Consider the following 13,163-nt stretch of genomic DNA (forward strand, 5'->3'; position numbering starts at 1 on the left):
CCCAGAACTCGGCCGTAGTATCAGAGAAGCCTGGATTCTGCTGTTTGCTTTTGCTGTTAGGGAAGTTAACTTGATTTCTCTAAGCCCTGGTTTTCTCCCTCTATAAAATAGGGGTGATAACGCCTGCCTCAGAAGGTTGTTACAAGGATCAAAGAATTTAGGCGAAGCATCCACCATAGAACATACATAATAACCACTCCATAAGTGGTGACTATGACAATTGTTAGGAGACAGTGAAGGTTTCAGGGGCTCCAGAATCAGAAGGACTTGGATTTGAGGGGCTCCTGGCTGGCTCAGTTGGTAGAGCATGTGACTCTTGATCTCAGGATCGCGAGTTCAAGCCCCACCTTGGGCATAGAGCTTACTTAAAATAAATAAGCTACGTTAAAAAAAAAAAAAAGGACTTAGATTTGAATCCCAGCCCTGCTGCTTGCTTAGATGTATGACCTCAGGCAACTCCATTCTCCCGAGTCTCAGTTTCCTCATCCATAAAATGGGGATATAATAGTGCTAGCCATATTTCCTAGGGGTGTTGTGAGTGAGGATCACGTAACGTAGAGCCCATAGAACAAGTATAGCACCTGGCATCTAGTAAGCATTCCAGTGTGAATTTTTCATAATTAGGCTCCATTTGGTTGAACGAAGATTTGCCCAAGCAGGGCACAACTTAAGAACGAATCCAATCAGGGGCGCCCGGGGTGGCTCAGTTTGGTTGACTGTCCGACTCTTGATTTCGGCTCAGGTCATGCTCTCACGATTTGGTGAGTTGGAGCCCTGCATCAAGCTCTGTGCTTGACAGTGAGGAGCTGTCTTGGGATTCTCTCTCTCCCTCTCTGTCTGCACCTCCCCTGCTCACGCTGTCTCTGTCTCTCTCAAAAAATAAATAAATAAATAAATAAATAAATAAATAAATATTTAAAGACGTAAATTGGCGCAGCCGTTATGGAAACGCCCTATGGAAGTTTCTCAAAACATTGAAAATGGCAATTCTGTGTGATCCAGTAAAGCCACTGCTGGGTGTTTACCCGAGGAAAATGAAAACACCAATTCAAAAAGGTACGTGCACCCTACGTTTATCGTAGCAGCATTGGCGATAGCCAAGATATGGGAGCAGCCTAAGTGCCCACCGATAGAAGACTGGATAAAGACGATGCGGTGTAGGCGCGGGGTGGAATGTTACTCATCCATAAACCAGAATGAGCTCTTGCCGTTTGCAACAACACGGACGGACCTGAAAGGTATTATGCTAAGTGAAATAAACCAGAGAAAGCCAAATACCGTATGATTTCATTTACATGTCGAATCTAAAAAGCAAAACAAGACAAACGAGCCCACAAACGCACCCACACAAACGGACACGGTCTCAAATACAGAGAACAAACTGGTGGTCACCAGAGGGGAGTGTGGCGGAGGGGATGGGCCAAATAGGCAGGAAGGATTTAGAGACACTAGCTTCCGGGTATACAATAAATAAGTCACAGGGATGAAAGGTACAGCATCAGGAATACAGTCGATAGCATTAATAGATAAACATAAAGAAATGTAAGAAGACTGAATTCAAGCCCGCTTTTCTTCTTCTGCAACAGCCTAGAGATATTATATTAGTAGCATTTATGTAAACTAAACTTCAGCCGAGGTCTTTTTCAGTTACAGGTTTTGATCCTGGAAGCGGATAAGGGGCTCGCCGCGCACGCTGCAAACCACAATACAAGGGAACCCAACCCCCCTGGATGGTTATTACGATGGATGTGGACCCCCTGATCTGGCAGCTATTAGAATAAACCTGGGACCGGGCATTAATGACCAGAAAGCAAGAAGCGGTACATCCTACAATTGGGCGGCTGATATACACGAGGGGGTGTTGTTGTTGTTGTTTCCATTCTTGTTGCTCAATGATTTTTGAAATCTAATTTAAAGACAAAGTGGTTTTAATCTCTCCAAGCTGTGCAGGATAGTGCTATAGAATTCATTATGGCCATTATGCTCACGCGAACATTGATGGTACACAATCTTAGCAACACCCTAATTTATGCCGTTGTTTTGTTGCTATTCAATGCATAACAGGATTCGTAGAGCCCGATTCCAGGTGAGAGAGCCAGAATACAGGTCAGCTCGCTCACAGCAGCGCTTCCCATTCCGGGGGCTCTTCACTCAGTCACTGGAGGCGGCGTGCGGCGTGTGCTCCGGGCCGCTGGAGAAAGAAACCAGGAGTGTCTCCCCGCAGGGGCAGTTTTCGTGGACGGTAAGTCATTTACGCTATTATTTTCATATTGAAAGCGACGCAGATAGGCTAGCGAGTCTATGGCACAATCGCGATGCGTTTTAAAAACGTAAGCTGCAAAGAGAGTTCTTGTGATACAGAGCACCCTTTCTCACGCCGGACCCAGACCCCCGGGAGAACGCATTCAGCCCTCCTCTGCCATTATGGGTACTTTGGTAGAAATGTTTTCAAAGTACTGCCGTACCGGGGTGACAGATTTTCAAGCGTCAGCGTTACCGCGTTCAATTTCACGTCTCCTGTGAAGTTTGCGAGTTACGGTCTCTCTAATTCCTCTCTGCCCTGCCTCTCCCCTCCCCAGTGGCCCTCCTCAAAAGTGACCGTTATGGGCCAGGGTCTGGTGCATCTGTCTCCTCCAGAATCAAGGCAGATTGTCAGAGCAGCTGGTCTGTTTTTATCGGAATCATATTCTGACCGCCTGGATTCAAAATGGCACGATGCTTCCAGACCAGTATCAGACGGTGGGGGAATGCCAGGACTCACAGACGCCATCGGAGGCACGAGCCTTGCGGAAGGGATAGCTCCTGGACTCTGAGCGGGGATTTCTAAGTGTGACCCTTTATGAAAGCCCCAAGCTAGTGCTTTCCTTTCAGGTTTCAGCTTTGGTTGCTGAGCGACCCCGGGGGTGGGGGGTCGTGACAAGCCACTTCCAACCTCAGGGGTTTAGTTTCTGCTGTTGGGTCCCTTTGAGTTTCAGATGTTCTCAGGCTCCGTCATTTTTACATAAAGCAGAATCAGTGAAAAGACTGCGGAGCGGTGATTGAATCCTTCCAGAGGACATTTTTCAATGTCTAACACAGAGTCATTTGCAGACCGTGTGGGCGGGTCGGCATCGGCAAGTGAAATCACAAATGTAAAGATTTACATTAATTTCGGGACCAAGAAACTGAGCACCAAAATTACAGCTCGGAGTCTGGGTCAAAGGTGGCCTGATTTACCTCCAAGTAATTAACAACTGCCTTTTCAACGCCCGATCTCGCGTATAATGCGCACTTCGGTAGGCAGGTGGAGATTTATTTGAACAACAGATATCGGATGCTGCGATTTCTGGACACAAAAAAAATGCCTTGTATGCCACTTAAAATGTTTGGAGGAGCTTTCCCATCATTTCAGCCATTATTTGCTTTATGTGCAGGTGAACAAGTTCAGATGCATGGTGCTCTTCTGAGCCAAAGGCTTAAAAGAGCCTTTGGTATCCTGGCAACAAATATAAACAATGTTCAAGTGACAGATTGAGTGGTTGTTTTCACTGGACCCTCTTCAGAGACAAAACTGAGATAAATTAAAAGAGTCTATTAATTCATGCCTTTTCCACGACTGTCAGAGCAGGGGACAGTGGAAGCGAGGTCTTATTCTGATGGCGAACATGCATCCTGGGATTTCATTTCCTTGGGCAACTTTTGCAATGCAGGCAGGAAATTTAGGACTGTGGAGATTAAGCCAAATTTGATCACGGGATGCGTTTCACGGACTCTGATGTTTTCACTCCTGACCTGCAGATATAACGCGAAGGGCATATATGAACGTGAAGACATAACCAGAGCAAAGTCTGCTTTGCTGTTGACAGATGTACTTTCCCAGGGCCTCGTGTTGGGGAGTGAAAAGGAAAACTCTTTCTGTCAAAATGAGATTCCAGTGCCCTGCTCAGCCAGGAGCAGAGACATCTCCCGGGCAGAGGCAGAGGCACGGTGACGCTAAGAGCCGTCCCTTGCCCGGGACCCCTTCCCACCCCTGGAAGGCACCATAGCAACGTAGTCCTGTGGTCACGTGGTTTTGTAAAATGTTCACAAGGGAGATACGCTTGTGTATTTTAAAAAGAGGGCTCCAAAATCATGTAAGCTGCTGGAACTGGAATAGAGAAAGGAATGTGGGGCTAGGCCTGTACAGCAGGGCAGAGGCCTGACCCAAGTCTGGGACTTTCTTATCACTTGAGCCCCCCCCCTCCCCCACCATTCCCCATTTTCCCACCCAGGGCTCACTGTCAAACACCAAACTTTCTCACTTGACAACTTTCCAACTTAACGGCTCTGCTCCTCAGTTTCCCCATCTGGCATATGTGAATAACAACAGTGCCCACCCTGTAGGAATAGAGGCAAAGAGTTAACGTGTGAAGTGCTTAGAACAACGCTTTAAATTCTTTTCATTTTATTCATGGGATTTATCCCTGCCCTCCAGGTTTTCTAAAATAGTCTCAAGAAAATGCCACAGGTTCTACAGAAAGTGAATCACACACACACACACACACACACACACACACACACACACACACAAGATTATGAAGAAAGAAAAGGGGACGCCTGGGTGGCCCAGTCGGTTGAGCGTCCGACTTCGGCTCAGGTCATGATCTCACGGCCCGTGGGTTCGAGCCCCGCGTCGGGCTCTGTGCTGACAGCTCAGAGCCTGGAGCCCGCTTCGGATTCTGTGTCTCCCTCTCTGTCTGCCCCTAACCCACCGGCATTCTGTCTCTGTCTCTCTCAAAAATAAGTCAACATTTTAAAAAAAGAAAGAAAAGGACACTCTTGGACTGGACTGAATAGCCGAATAGGGACATATGTTTATAGTGAGAATTCTGAGCTCTAGCTCAGAGCACTTAGTTTATTTACAACAACGATCATGAAAGGGAGCAAACGCCAAAAAAATCCGGCCTTGCCTCACACCCAGACCCCAGCGCACTGCTGGCCCGGTGGGCACCGTGTGATTCCCCAAGGCTGCCTTTGCTCTGGTAGTAGCTCAGTGAATCCGTGGGGTCCCAGCCTGACTTCCCAACCCTCTGACTTCCCTCCCTAGGGAAAGAAGCTGCTGGAAACCCACCTGTTTTCACTTTTGCAATTAAGCTCGGGACTCAGGAGTGGATTTATTATAAAAATCGAGCCTTGCAGTGGGTTTACCTTAGAAGTGAAGGTCAGGGGGCAAAGGTGCTTGGGACCCTGGGTGAAAGCATGCCATTTGCCAGTTAGGATAGGAAGCGGGACATCTGGCCAACTGACATCGTCGTTCTCCGTCAGCTCCGTGCTTCTCCGGGTGTCTTGGGTCACATGACACCTCATCATGGGTTAGTGCCTTGGTCTGTCCACCAGGAAAGCTGGAAATCAACTTTTCTCGTTTAAGTTACCATATCATGTCTTCATTCTTCTACTAGGGGCTGTGGCCCTTGGCCACATTCTAGAGCGAGGCAGATCGGATTAAGTGAAGCCTGCTTCTTTGGAGAAAACGACTCCTACCACCAAATAGCAGCGATGTTTTAAAAAGTACAGAATCAAGAGCATAGCGATTTTGACCTCTGCTATGCCAGACGTTGTGCTAAGCACTTCACAGGACATAGACGAACACTCTCCTGATCCTGTCAACAGCCCTGAGAGAGAGGAATTATAATTAATTCCATTTCACAGCTGATGAAACTGAGGCTTGGAGAGATCAGGTGTCTGACCCGATAGGAGTTTCAAGGAGAACTTTAAGATGATCCTGCCCAATTTCTTTATTGTGGGTCGTGAAATGTGTTAAAATAGGAAAGCTGGCTAGCTTCAATACCAAAAGACAAAATCCACTTGACAAATATTAAAGAGAAATTGTAATAACTAAAGCACCGTTTACAGAATCCATTTTTGGAGGGGGAGTTATTTTCTTTTCAGCCGATTTAAGAATTATTGTGGTAAAAAAAAAAAAATCACCGGAACCGGGGCGCCTGGGGGGCTCAGTCAGTTGAGCGTCGGACTCTTGGTTTTGGCTCAGGTCACGATCCCAGGGTCGTGGGATCGAGTCCCGCGGGATCCAGCCCCGCATCGGGCTCCTTGCTGAGCGTGGAGCCTGCTTGGGATTCTCTCTCCCTCTGCCCCTCTCCCCTGCTCTCTTTCTCAAAAAAATTTTTTAAATCACTGGCACCTAAAGCTCTAGAGTGAAATTTGACTTGATTCAAGTTTCGTTAACTTTCCAGGACAGACCTTCCTTCTAAACAGTTTTTTTTTTTAAGTTTTTTTATTTTCAGAGAGTGTGTGCACGCGCGCATGCGTGAGGGAGGGGCAGAGAGAGGGAGTGAAAAATTCCCAAGGAGGCTCAGCGCCCCCTACGCGGGGCTGGATCCCGTGAACCAGGCTGAAAACAAGAGTCCCACGGCTGCTCAACTGACTGAGCCCCCAAGCACCCCAGACCTTCCATCTAAAATGATGGCTCTTAGTAAAGAACGCTGAGCCCCGTAAATCGGCATGCCTCGGGGCTGGGATCATTGGGCCCTTGGGTAAGTTTAGCCCAAGCGACTAACACAACCACCTGGCCAGATGGTGCTGGGCGCCCCCTCGCCTGTCCCCGGGGTTGGGTCTCAGCAAAATGCTACTCTTTCTATGCAGGCTGTGCTGGTCCCCAACCAAGCCACTTGCCCTTCCCTAGTCACGTGGCCCGTCCACTTTCAGGTTGCCGGGCATCTTCGTTGTATTATCCCTTCCTCCACCCCCCCACCCCCCACCCGGCCCGGGCCCCAGCCTCCCTCTTGGCCCGGGACACAGTCCCTTAAGACCCAGCCGAGATCACACCTCCCAGACTCTCTGCCCTCTTCTCTGAACTGCGAAAGTAATCTCTTTACTCCAGCTCCATGAGTGCAGTGATCTTGTCTAACTCATGCTTGTATCCCCTGTGTCTAGAACAGTGTGTGGCACACAGTAGGTAGTCAAGAAATCATTGTTAAGTGATTGGCTTATAATGTTTACTTCGCAGGATGGCGGCTACGTGTTTACTCGTCCGTTTCCGTTAGGGGCTGTGTCGTGTCCCTCTTTGCGTTCCTAACACTGAGCACAGAATCTAACACATAGTGAACGTGTAGGAAATGGGCATTGGAGAGAGAAATGAATGAGAGAATGAATGAATGAATGAATGATATGTGGAGTTCGGTCCTTTGGTTATCAATCGGCATGAATGAATTTTGGCTAGATGCAGCCTCTTGCTCCCTGGGAACAATTCTGCAGTAATAAATTGCACGGGGGCCTTCCTGACTCGCATCTGATGTTTGCCCAGCTCCTGGGCTTACGGGGAGGATTTGGATGCGGCGGGGGTTTGGAAATCCTGCTCTACTGTCCTATTGCCCGTGCTAGACAACTAGAGGGCCAGGGGCTGGGGACACCTCCCTCCCCAAATCTGGGTGAAAACAGGTCCCAGTCCGCATCAAGGGCGCCCGTTTGATCCTAAGTCCCTAACACAGAGCCCTTCATATGCTAAAGACTTGATGGCTTATCTGACTGTGATGGGGACAATGCCGAACACTGATTGTTACACAAGATGACTCAGGCCACTCCAGGGGAGAGGAACAGGCATGTTATTGGGGCACCTGAGGACGCTGCCATCAGAGCTGTACCGGCTGCACACCCACGTGACATATTAGGGCTGATTAGACCAGACATACATCTGTGCCCAGGCCTGATGTTCCCAGCTCCCAAGACAGCGTGGTCATTGAAGGCGGGAGAGTCGATGTGCCCCTCTTTGACCTGCTCTGCAAGTAAGTGAGTTTGCTCTTTCCCTTCCTCCCCCTCTCCCCCTTGCTCTCTTCCTCCATCTGTCTCTCTGTCTCCTCTCCCTCTCTCTCCTTCTGTCTCTCTCTCTCTCGTGGATGGGAAGCCCCTAGGGATGCCAGGGCCTTGGTCTAGTCGTTTCTTGAGCTCTTGGCTACATACAGGCCAGGCGCTCTTCTAATTGTGTGCGGATTCTCTCATTTAATCCTTTTAGCGGCTTTCTGAGGCGGGCGCTAGGAGGACCATTTCTCAGGTGAGAAAAACTGAGGCACCTGGCAAGCCACATAAAGCACCTGCAGCTGAGAGCCCTGAAGGCGGAGGCCCCGGCTTAGAGAGGGCCGGGAGGCAGCGCAGGTCAGTGCGGGGGCTGGAAAATGAGGAAGAGGGGTGGTTCAGTCTGGGCACCATCGGCCTGTCTGGGGACTGCTCACCTCCAGCAGCAGCGGCGTGAGGAGAGGCACTTGAGGGAGTGCTTCATCAAGAGCATGACTCTGCCTCTTTCCGGCTGCGAGACGGGCGGGCAGGGTGGTGAGCGCTCGGTGCCTCAGCTTGCTCAGCTGTGAAATGGGGTCAAGAACAGCACCGCGGTGCGGAGTGAGCGTATTCCGGCGTAGAGCTGGGCACGGGCGTGTGTGCCTAAGTGGGGAAGGACCGCCGGGCTCGCGCAGAGGCAGGCCAGCCCCGTGTCCGTCTAGAGGCCGGCTTTCTCAAGGGAAACTTTGCAGGGGGCGCTCTCCGCGTGTCGGCTGCGATAGCCTTTGCTGCCAACCCGGGAGTGGCGGAGGGAAATGTCCCCTCCCGCCACGGGTGCAGCTGAGCGCAGGTACCTAGCAGAGAGGAGGGCTGGGCGCGCCCTGGGGTGGGGGGGGGTGGGGACAACGGGGTTGTCGTGGGCCTCGTGGCGACTGAAAGCCTCTGGAAGCGCCAGGCTGGGTGAGCCACGCAGGCTGAGAAAGCCCCAGCCGCCGCCGCCGCCACCGCCCACGGCGGGCTCCGAGCGCCTCCTCGCGGCTGGCGGCAGAGGGCGCGCCCCCGCGCCCCTGCGCCCCGCGCCCCCGCGTCCCCGCGCCCCTGCGCCCCGCGCTGTGGCCGGCCGGCTCCGGGTGCGGTGCCCTCCACGCGGGCTGCTCCCCGCCGATCTCCGGCCAGCCCGCCTCCTCCAGGAAGCCCCCTCTGACCGCTGCAGCCGCGCGCTTCCCACCGTGAACCCCCAAAGTGTCCGCGCTTGCATAATTTAGAACTTGGTTACGTGCTGGCTGGTTCGCCGAGTGTGTGGATGGGCCGGGCAAGTCTGGGCCGCAGAGCAATAGCAGAGCTGGTGTGTCGTCCCCCCCCCCCCCCCCCCCCCCGTCACACACAGCCCCTGGCACACTGGCAGCGAGTGCCCAGCAAATACTTGACTTGCCTTTGTGAGGTCTTCTCGTAGAGACTCCCAAAGGAGACCCCCGGGGTCCCTGGTGTCACACAGCCCGGGGGTAGCAGAAGTGGCACCTAGCAAGAGGCATGTATGGCCTCGGTTGTCACTTTGAGCCTTTACCAATCGGGTAGGACTGGGAGGCGATGCGTTGGTGTAGAGGAACCCCGTCTGCAGAAGAGCTCACGGAGGTGGAAACATCTGCTGAGCCCCCGCTTGGGTGCAGAGCCCTGTGCCGGGCACCCAGAGCGCAGGTATAAACAAACTCCTTGGCCTTGTGGGGGGCAGCGTGAAAAAAATAGAAAGGAGAGATTTAGAATCGGAAAATCCCCCCCCCACACACACACACACACTGGCTGTGTGACCCTGGCCACACCGTGTGACTTCTCTTAGCTTCCGTTCCCTCACACACATCTCGGAGGGGGTTCTGGAGTGGGATGGGGTCGTCAGAGAATACAGTAGCCAGATCTATGCCTTCATTTTCACGAGAAGGATATATTTACCTACTAAGTGACTTAAATTACATAGCATTATTATTTGAGATTTTATTCTTTTTTAAAGTCCTCTCTGTACCCAACGTGGGGCTCGAACCTACAACCCCGAGATCAAGGGTCACATGCTCTACCAACCGAGCCAGCCAGGCACCCCTAAATTACATTTTATAGTTGAAAAGCCAAACGGCAGCGGTAGCATTTTGTGACGGTCAGACGGTGAAGTATTTATGAAAGCTCTTGGTTGATCCGAAGAGGGTCCACAAAGGCCCGTCAGTTTTTCCATTGCTAAAATACATAGCAGGCACTTGGTGAACTGCTTCTTGAGGAGAAAGGAAACGTTTACTGGGTGGTGATGTGAACCGTAGTCAAGGGACAGGACCCGTACACGAACGTGGAAGTGAAGGGTGCAAGAACGTCTGACATGTGTCACCTGACATGTCCAGACACTTGACTTGTCCAGATGGCGAATGCTGGATGACTTCAGAGCCAGGGGCAATCACTGTGTGCGGGCGGGTTGGAGCCTCCCTCATGGAGGCAAGACTCCAGACGAGCCTCGAGGATTGGACTGGATTTCGGCAAAGGGGCACAGGGAAGGGCATCTAGACAGAGGGAATGGCATGCCTAAAAGTGCAGAGACCAGAAGGTATGAATAGCTGGGAGCTGCAGGTGCCAGAGGACAGGGACCTCGGCTTTGGCTCACGCTCGTATCCCAGGGACTAGCACATAGTAGGCTCTCAGAAAGCGTTTGTGGGGGCGCCTGGGTGGCTCAGTCGGTTGAGCGGCCGACTTCGGCTCAGGTCATGATCTCGCGGTCCGTGAGTTCGAGCCCCACGTCGGGCTCTGTGCTGACAGCTCAGAGCCTGGAGCCTGTTTCGGATTCTGTGTCTCCCTCTCTCTCTCTCTGACCCTCCCCCGTTCATGCTCTGTCTCTCTCTGTCTCAAAAATAAATAAACGTTAAAAAAGCAAGCAAGCAAGCAAGCAAGCGTTTGTGGAAGGAACAAACGAATGAACGAATGAATTGGGTCAAGTTGAAGTCGGAGCTTCCCAGAAATTGAGAGAGTCAGGACAAGCAGACGAACAGAGATCAGAACGACACAGTGGGCTGAAGCACGAACGTTTTCTCCTCCATCGGATTGGAAGCTCCCAGAAGGGGGGACGGCACGTAGAAGAAGCTCTATAAATATTTGATGAAGAAGTGAGGGGGTGGAGGAATGCGGCAGTTGGCGAAAAGGCATAGGCTGTGGAGTCAGAGAACCCTGAGTTTGAGTCCTGGCTCTGCTCGTATGGCTTGGGTGACCTCTGACAAGTTGCCTAACGTCTCTGTGACTCATCTTCCCGTATTTATTTATCTTTTAAATTTACTTATTTATTTTGAGAGAGAGAGAACGAGCAGGGGAGGGGCGGAGAGGGAGAGGGACCGAAGATCCGAAGCGGGCTCCGTGCTGACAGCAGACAGCCCCACACGGGGCTCGAACTCACGAACCGCGAGATCATGACCTGAGCCCAAGTCGGATGCTTAAAACCGAGGGAGCCACCCAGGCGCCCCATCCCTTCTGACGATAATACCCACCTGGCAGGGTTGTCCTGAAGGTTCAGTGACCTCATGTGTATAAAGTGCCTGCCTCATCCCACAAGGACATTTCGTACACCAGTGGTCACAGCCCTTCAGCTGGAGCGGATTTCCGTGTAAGGCGCGGGCAGCAGGGAAGAAGGAGGGAGAGGGACGAGGGGAAAAAGGAGAATCAAGGGGACTTGTTGAAAGGAGACGGCAGGGACACGCCTGTAAACGCAAAGGGGAGGTAGGCGTGAGCTCAGAAAGATGCAGCGACCTGCCAAGCGGGCTTTGCTGCCGAAGAGCGGGGAGCTGAGCGCTGTCCGGAGCCCCCAGTCAACACGCAGAAGAATCCAGAAGACTCACCAGGGCTTCTGGCGTCCCCGGTCAGTGAAAGTCACAGTGGCCCATTCCCGGACCCTGCAAGATTTTCAGGCCACGGTATTTTTCCAGGAATTTTAGGGACTGCGTGTATTTTCTTCTCCTCTTCTCCCCAAATGTCACAAAAGGACAGTCCACAAGGGGGCAGATGCTATCTGGCCGAGGCCAACGACCTTAGAAATGCGGTGCTAGTAAAAGGCCGGCTTCACCCAGAGATGCTGCAGCTTGGGAACAAGCACGAGCCGGACCGGACGTCGGTGGCAGTCCCTTCCCCTGCCTCGTCGGCACGGGTGTGCGCGTGTGGGCCGTGGCCGCGAGGTGAGCTCTGGGAAGGCGCGGAGCCCTTGCCTGGCTCCAGGGCACACGGGTTATTGCTCAAACTCGCCGCTGCTTCCTGCTTCTCTGCGAGCTCCTGGCCGCCTTGCTGTTTGCACCTCCCTCGCAGGGCCAGGGAGGACCAGAGTCTGGTGGCCAGCAGGCCTGATGGTGTGGGCAGAACTCCTGCAAACAGATCAATCTGGCTACCCGCGCGCCCGCTCCACGCAGGACCCGGGACTGGGTGTCACGAGGAGGAAATCCCGGAAGAGAACGAAGATTCTTTGTTTTACGATTTTATTTTTCCGTGATCTCTACACCCAACACGGGGCTCGAACTCACCACCCTGACATCAAGAGTCGCATGCTCTACTGACTGAGCCAGCCAGGCGCCCCAACAAAGATTCTTTTGAGAAACTGAATGTAACGGAAGAGAAGAGGCAAACCCACACTGAACTGGAGAGCAGCTCCGGGATCAGAGAGACCGGGGTTCAGATCCCGGCTCCACCATTTCTTAGCTACGTGTCCTAGGACAAGCGACGTAACCTCTCCAAACCTCAGTCTCCTCGTCTGGACGATGGGGAGAGTAACAACAGCACGCACCTCCCAGGGTGGTTGTGGGGTTGCAACGGGATAATGTATATACATGAGCTAGTGCCTGGGCAAGCAGTGCTCAGTAAATGGTAGCTGGAATCCTTGTTCCTGTTGGTAGTAACAGTAAAGCAATATGGCGCATGTTGAATATAGAAAAGACTTTGGAAGACACAGTGGCAGGTGGGCAGGAGGTGGGCTTTACCCTGAGTTGCGGAAGGTGAAGAAGCGGGAGTTGTGAGCGTGGAATGAGGAGGGCATCCAGGTGGAGGGAAAGGAGGGGAATGTCTTTGGGTTGGCCAGTGGCTTCACTTGGGTGGCCCGCTGGGTCTGCATTGACAAGGATGGAGCTGATTCAGGGGGGCCGAAGCTCGTCTTAGCATCAGGGAGCTGGGGAGATGACCCGAGGAAGAGAGTGTCTCAGGTGACTGTTAGAGAAGCCTCTCGGTGTCTAGCCTCAGCCTTTTAGAAGAAGACAAATCCGTGAGAGCAAGTGCATTAGAGTTCTCTAGAGAAACAGCACCCATAGGAGCGATAGATAGATAGATAGATAGGTGATAGATGATAGGTGATAGGTGATAGATGATACATAGATAGATGATTGATAGATAGATATTATAGGAATTGGCTCTTGTGATTATGAAAG

The sequence above is a fragment of the Felis catus genome, chromosome X, assembly GCF_018350175.1.
Source record: "Felis catus isolate Fca126 chromosome X, F.catus_Fca126_mat1.0, whole genome shotgun sequence".
Lineage (NCBI taxonomy): Eukaryota > Metazoa > Chordata > Mammalia > Carnivora > Felidae > Felis > Felis catus.